The following is a 7,662-nucleotide window of genomic DNA, read 5'->3' as shown; positions in this document are numbered from 1 at the left end:
AAGATGTTCAAATGTTCATAGATGTCCAGCAGGGTCAAATAATAATCACAGTGGTGTTAGAGGGTGCAACAGGTCAGCACCTCAGGAGTAAATGTCAGTTGGCTTTTCATAGCCGAGCATTCAGAGGTCGAGACAGCAGGTGCGGTAGAGAGAGAGAGAGGGTTGAAAAAACAGCAGGTCCAGTACAAGGTAGCACATCTGGTGAACAGGTCAGGGTTCCATAGCCGCAGGCAGAACAGTTGAAACAGGAGCAGTAGCATGACCAGGTGGACTGGGGATAGCCAGGAGTCATCAGGCCAGGTAGTCCTGAGGTATGATCCTAGGGCTCAGATCCTCCGAGAGAGAGAGAGAGAGAGAGAGAGAGAGAGAGAGAGAGAGAAAATACTGAAGTTCACACAGGACACCAGATAAGACAGGATAATTTCACCAGACAGGTTAGACTGACCCTACCACCATATACTATTGCAGCATAGATACTGGAGGCTGAGACAGGGGAAGAGTTGAGGGACACTGTGGCCCTGTCTGACGATACCCCCAGACAGGACCAACCAGGCAGGATATAACCCCACCCGCTTTTCCAAAGCATAGCCCCCACACCACTACAGGGATAGAGAGACCACCAATTTACTACCCTAAGACAAGGCTGAGTATAGCCCATGAAAATCTTCTCCACCGCACAAGCCCGAGGGGGCGCAAGACCGGACAGGAAGATCATGTCAGTGACTCAACCAACTCAAGTAGAGTATAGCGAAAAAAGCCTAGGGACGGCATGGAATAGCACTAGTAATCCAGTGATAGGATCAAAGGCAGAGCATCCCAGTAGAGATAGGGGAGCCAGCCAGGCAGAGACAGTAAGGGCGGTTCGTCAATCCAGTGCCTTGCCGTTCACCTTCACACCCCTACACTCAATCATAGGACCTACTGAAGAGATGAGTCTTCAGTAAAGACTTAAAGGTTGAGACAGAGTCTGCGTCTCTGACATGGATAGGCAGACCCATCCATACAAATGGAGCTCTATAGGAGAAAGCCCTGAATCCAGTTGTTTGCTTAGAAATTCTAAGGACAATAACGAGGCCTGCATCTTGTGACCGTAGCGTACGTGTAGGTATGTACGGCAGGGCCGAATTGGAGATATAGGTAGGAGCAAGTCCATGTAATACTTTGTAGGTTAGCAGTAAAACCTTGAAATCAGCCCTAGCCTTAACAGGAAGCCAGTGCAGAGATGCTAACACTGGAGTAATATGATCACATTTTGGGGTTCTAGTCAAGATTCTAGCAGCCATATTTAGCTTTAACTGAAGTTAATTTAGTGCTTTAGCCAGGTAGACGGAGAGTAGAGCTGTCACGCCCTGACCTTAGAGAGACGTTTTATTTCTCTATTTGGTTAGGTCAGGGTATGATGTGGGGTGGACGTTCTATGTTTTGTATTTCTGTGTGTTTGGCCGAGTGTGGTTCCCAATCAGAGGCAGCTGTCTATCGTTGTCTCTGATTGGGAATCACACTTAGGTAGCCTGGTTTGCCACCTTAGTTGTGGGTAGTTGTCTTTGTTAGTGGCCTGTATAGCCGTAGTAAGCTTCAAGGTCGTTTCCTTATTCTTTGTTTTGTTGGCGACATTTATAAATAAAAAGTAATGTACGCTCACCATGCTGCACCTTGGTCTGGTCATTTCCACCCTGATCTACCCTGATCGTGACAAGAGCATTGCAGTAGTCTAATCTAGAAGTGACCAAAGCATGGATTAGCTTTTCTGCATCATTTTTGGACAAAAAGTTTCCAATTGTTGCAATGTTACGAAGATGGAAAAAAAGCTGCCCTTGACATTTTCTTAATATGTTCATCAAAAGAGAGATCAGGGTCCAAAATAACACAGAGGTCCTTCACAGTTTTATTTGAGAAGACTGTACAACGAACTATCAAGATTTATTGTCATATCAAACAGCAGTCTCTGTTTCTTCAGACCTATAACGAGTATCTCTGTTTTGTTTGAGTTTAAAAGTAAAACATTTGCTGCCATCGACTTCCTTATGTCTGAAGCACAGGCTTCTAGAGTAGGCAATTTTGGGGATTCACTATGCTTCATCGAAATGTACAGCTGTGTGTCATCCGCATAGCAGTGAAAGTTGACATTGTGTTTCCAAATTACATCTCCAAGAGGTAGAATATATAGTGAAAACAAGTGGTCCTAAAATGGAACCTTGAGGAACACCGAAATGTACAATTGATTTGTCAGGGGAAAAACCTCTGACTAACCTCCTTATGTGTGTGTGTGTGGATCTGTTCATGCAGGTAGAAAAAACATGTTGACTCACCCTACTTGTAGAGAAACGCCAATGCCTTCCTCCTCTTTTCCATGTTGAGGAAACAGTCTATGACCCTGTCATACAGTACACGCTTATATGTTTTGTTGTCCTAAGCTACCTGGCTAAAATGCTTGCTCGCTAGCCTAACTTGCTTTCATGGGCAATGATGAGCCAGCTGGAAACCTCTTAAGGTTCTGCCCCTTTTTTTCAATTTTTGCCTAAAATGACATACCCAAATCTAACTGCCTGTAGCTCAGGGCCTGAAGCAGGGATATGCATATTATTCATACCATTTGAAAGGATACGCTTTGAAGTTTGGGGAAATGTGAAATGAATGTAGGAGAATATAACACATTAGATCTGGTAAAAGTTAATGCAAAGAAAAAACATGCGTTTTTTTTGTATTATTTTGCACCATCATCTTTGAAATGCAATAGAAAGGCCATAATGTATTATTCCAGCCCAGACGCAATTTAGATGTTGGGCACTAGATGGCAGCAGTGTATGTGCAAAGTTCTAGACTGATCCAATGAACCATTGCCTTTCTGTTTAAAAAAATTGTCGCAAGACTGCCCTAATGTTCCTGATTGGTTTATTAATAACTTTCAAGTTCATAACTGTGCACTCTCCTCAAACAATAGCATGGTATTATTTTACTGTAACAGCTACTGTAAATTGGACAGTGCAGTTAGATGAACAAGAATTTAAGCTTTCTGCCAATATCAGATATGTCTATGTCCTGGAAAATGTTCTTGTTACTTACGACCTCATGCTAATCGCATTAGCCTTCATTAGCTCAGCCGTCCCACGGGAGGGACAACATTAGCATTCTATAGCTACATATTGAACTTCCATCCTCTCGGGCCAGGGGCACAATGTATGAATTGAAGGTTTGACCAGAATCTACGTTATAATCATTGGCAAGTATGGAGAATTAAGTAAAACCACAAGTTCCAATCCCTATCTCCATCATGGCCAATTTTGGAAAGGGCCATTTTAGCTAGCTAGCAACCGGAAGACAACAACAAAAAGAAACAACAATTCAAGTTGTTTCTGTCAATGACGTTTGGCTCTAGATGTGATGTGATTGGAGTGAAGCCAAATCCAAATTGGCTTCCCTTGACACTTTTTTGGGGTGCTCCAGGACCATCCACCGTTGAGCTCACTCAGTTAAGCTCAACGCTGATTGGCTATTATTTTGTACTTTTTTTATCAAAGGAGACCAAATGCTCATTGGCTTCCCTTGCATTCAATGCTACGGGCGGCAACACGGTCAAACTCTTTTTGACCAGACAGCATCAGATAGATGTCCCACACATATAGAAACAAAGAGGCGCTGTTTCACTCGCTCGGATGCTTTCTCCGGTGAGATCAATTCGCTAGGGGCAGAAGGTAAGAACAATTCTGAAACCCAGAGAGACGAAAGATAAATCATTTTGTCTTTTTCTTTTTTTTTGTCAATTTTTTGGGGAAGCCTGGCTTCCATTGGCATCCATGAATACACACCACTGCTAGTACATCCCATTGATTTTTATTCACAGACATTTAGCAGATGATAGAATATTGGCTCACAACTTGATCATATCTTATGTGTGTCTGTCAGGTGTTTAATGGATATTATCTGTGTGTATCTGGTGTTTGATAGATCTCAGTTGTGTGTGCATGCGCGCATGTATGTATCCCTTAAAAGACTGGACAGTTTTGGCAATGTGAGTGTGTCCTGTCCGTAGATAGATCTTAGCAGTGGGAGTGTCCCTCTGGAGCCTTGTGAATGTTAGAAGTGGGAGTGTCCCCGTTGGGTGCTTATTTGGCACCTCTGGCAGAGTGCTAATGCTCCAGAAGCGTTTAACAGCTAAACGACCGGCACTAGGGTCGCCAGGGGAGCCGCCTGCAACAAGCAGCCCGGTCCTCCTCTCCCCTCCTCTTGCCAAATGGTAATCGGAGGAAGGGGGGGTGTGGGGGAGGCACTGTGCCGATCCCATGCCGGCCTCCTGCCACACTGGATGAAAGCTCCCGACGGCCGTCGTCGCGGTAACTAATTTGCAGAGATTTTCTGCTCGGCTGGAGGCACGAGGAAGCCTACGTCTACCCCCCCCCCCCTCTCCTCTCACTCCTTCACTCACACACACTTCCCCTTTGCCTCCGTTCACTCTCTCATTTTATAACTACAGGTCCAGCCATTTGGTTTTACCATTATTGTTGTCATGACAATGCCATGGTAAATTGCCTTTATACAAATATGTCAATCATATGTGTCAATAAAATGACTGCATAAGGTTGACTTTGGTGTAGCTTTAGAACATTGCGCCGACCACCATCTCTCATTTTACCTCATACCACACTTCCTCCATAGAAAACAACTTCCTCTCCGTATTTCGACACCTTCAACCTCCGGCAGTGAACACGCAGGGTTATCCCACTACCACCTCCTCCCAATATTCACTAATCACTAATAGAGCACCCTTTACAGTTCAGCTGGGGTCATGGGCAGAGAGAGAGGGAGGGGTTTAATCCCCCATTTTAACCCTAACCTGCAGCAGCCATTTAATGGGGGTAAATATGGAAACGAGGGGTCATTTCCTGACCACAGCATTGCCTCAGCTGCATGTGGACTTGAGAGAAAGAAGGCTTTATGCATTTCACACATCTTCGTGCTCCAACATTCCTGTCACAGTCACACACTCGGTGTGCGTACGCGCAGACACACACAATGTCCCATAATACCTCTACAATGATGTACCTGCAGTAGTTAAACATGCGGATTAAACACAGAGAATCAATATTATTGATGGGAACACAACAGGATACATGATGACTGAGCTAAGTGTGTGACACACTATCCCAAGGGTCCACAGGTTCATAATGGGGAAGCAAATGCAGAACTCATTCTGTGCCTAGATTAAGGTCTCACAGTCTAACAGTGAAAGTGAATTGCGCAAAAATAGCAACAGGGATTTTGAAATATGTGTGTGTGTGTGTGTGCGGGTGTGTGGGTGTGTTTGTGTGTGTGTGTTCACAAACTTAAGGTGTAACCAGTTGCAGCTAAGACCTTGCAATAACAACATGAGGGCAACAATAGCTCTTTTCTTGTGGCCATTTGGCTCAGTTCCAGTTTCCTCACTGTTATTTTAGCAGTATTACTAATCCCACTTTTACCAGCAGTCATACAATCCACTGGCCAGAGGATCATTTGTCCTTGAGACTAAAACCAGGAGAGCGATCAGGGCTTATAGATCTATTTTCTTCTTCTCACCAACTAAATGTGTGTGTATGTGTATGTGTATGTGTATGTGTGTGTGTATGTGTGTGTGTGTGTGTGTGTGTGTGTGTGTGTGTGTATGTGTGTGTGTGTGTGTGTGTGTGTGTGTGTGTGTGTGTGTGTGTGTATGTGTGTGTGTGTGTGTGTGTGTGTGTGTGTGCGTGCGTGTGTATGTGTGTGTGCGCGTGCGTGCGTGCATGCATGCATGGTTGAGTGAATATACTGTATATGATTAATGCCAATACCAATAACACTAATGGTTGCCATTTCCTTGTAATCCAGTGAAACCAGACATTTTTGGGGACGAAGCAAATATCTGAATTTCAAGGTTTTTAAAAAATTTCTTAAGAAAGTCAAATGTGCTGAAATATTCTCCAGATCTGTTTATGCTGAGTCTGGGTAATGATATTACAGCAAAAATAGTCACTTCTAATAACACACAGAGAGTGCCTTCTGTGACTGTGTATGTTCACTCTGTACCTGTGGCTGGGAGAGCCAGGTAAACAGGCTAGCGTTGGACTGCTCTGTTCGTCATTCAGGGCTTTACGCTGACACGGTTCCTTCACACACTGGACACACAGCCAGGGCTTGTGCTGAGAGAGCCTGGGGGTGAGAGAGGAGAGAGGCCCAAGGGAGGGGAGGGTGTGTGGCAGGGGAAGGGAGGTTGAGTGTAAGGGAGGGAGGGGGGCTTTAAGTGAATAAAGGTTAAAGTCAGCACTGCTAATAGGGGCTCTTTGCACATGCAGCGCCTTTGCCTCCTCTCGCTGGGCCGGCTGTTAGCACCCTGGCTCCCCGCTCGCCTGCACTTCCACACACTCAACTCCCACCACAACCCCTACACACACGCAGTCACACACACACCTCAAGCCCTCGGCATCTGATGGAACCTACACCCCCCTGTGTATCGTGTCTTACTTTTACACACACAAACATGCACCACGTATGTACGTAAAAGGGAATATATCTCACTTGTTTAGTCTTTGATTGTTAGTTGACTGTAAAATGTTATGATAAAGTGTCAGAAGCTTATTTTGCGTAGTTATCTTGTTGTTCAATTTTTTTTATAGAACATTCCTATGATATTCAAAGACTATTCTGGAAACCGGTAAGTTGTCTGCTTGAAATGTTTGGAAAATTGTACGAATTGTCTGTAATACATTCTGCCAAATATGTGCTTGTATTCCATTTCGCTGCATTGACAAAGACAAAAAGGCTCAAGAACTGAGATATAAAAGTTGATACACTTTTCTACTCTCATACAATTTCACTCTAAACACTAGCCAAGCCACAACACCAGACCTTGACCAGAACTCTTTAAGTTTGTAGTTTGTGTTTGAATGAGCTTCGTCATTGAGCAGGCCCAGCAGCAGTTCTCCCAGGCAGAGACTTCTCTCCTTGTCAAAGTGAAAATCTGTGGAGGTGAAGTGGTGAGTTCTGAAGCAGAGGTCAAACCAATGGAAGGACACAGAGGTGAACACCACAGTCTAACATGCGTTCCGGAATCATCCCACCTCGGCCATATTTAGAGATGTGTCTCCTCGCAGGCCGGCCCCGGGGGGAGCGGAGGGCGATCCAGCTCCAAGGACCAAAACACAATTAAAGCTCTCCTTAAAGAGATGTAAACTGCAGCCAATCCACAAGAGGCTAGTGTTCCAGGCTAAGCAAACACCATCCCCACTGTCAGCTTTTAGCACCATGACCCTACTGCAAAAAACCCTGGGTGTGTGTGAGGCTGCAAAAAGGATTAGGGTGTAGCAGCGCTAGTGCCCTTGTCCCTCCTGGACGTCTGTCACAAGCCTCCTTCAAAACACACACCCTCTCTCACACACAAGTCCCTGTAGGAGCACATTAATCCACCTCTTTAACATCAAGCTCCTTTATTATTCATGGGAATGGCAGAGTCAAACATTCCCATTTCAAGATGCTACACTTGTTTGATCAGGAGACTGTCCGATAGTCATGTACAGACAGAGGGGAAGGCTGAGAGAGGGGAGGGGGAGAGAGGACGAGTTGTCCTTTAGCATAGTGGTAGTCAAGAGAAGGAGGGAGATGGAGAGAGAAATTGCGAAAGAGAGAAAAATGAAGCAAGAAAGGAAGAAAGAG

The sequence above is a fragment of the Oncorhynchus mykiss genome, chromosome 3, assembly GCF_057628025.1.
Source record: "Oncorhynchus mykiss isolate SJ-2025 chromosome 3, ASM5762802v1, whole genome shotgun sequence".
Taxonomy (NCBI): domain Eukaryota; kingdom Metazoa; phylum Chordata; class Actinopteri; order Salmoniformes; family Salmonidae; genus Oncorhynchus; species Oncorhynchus mykiss.
Note: the sequence above shows the minus strand (reverse complement) of the source record.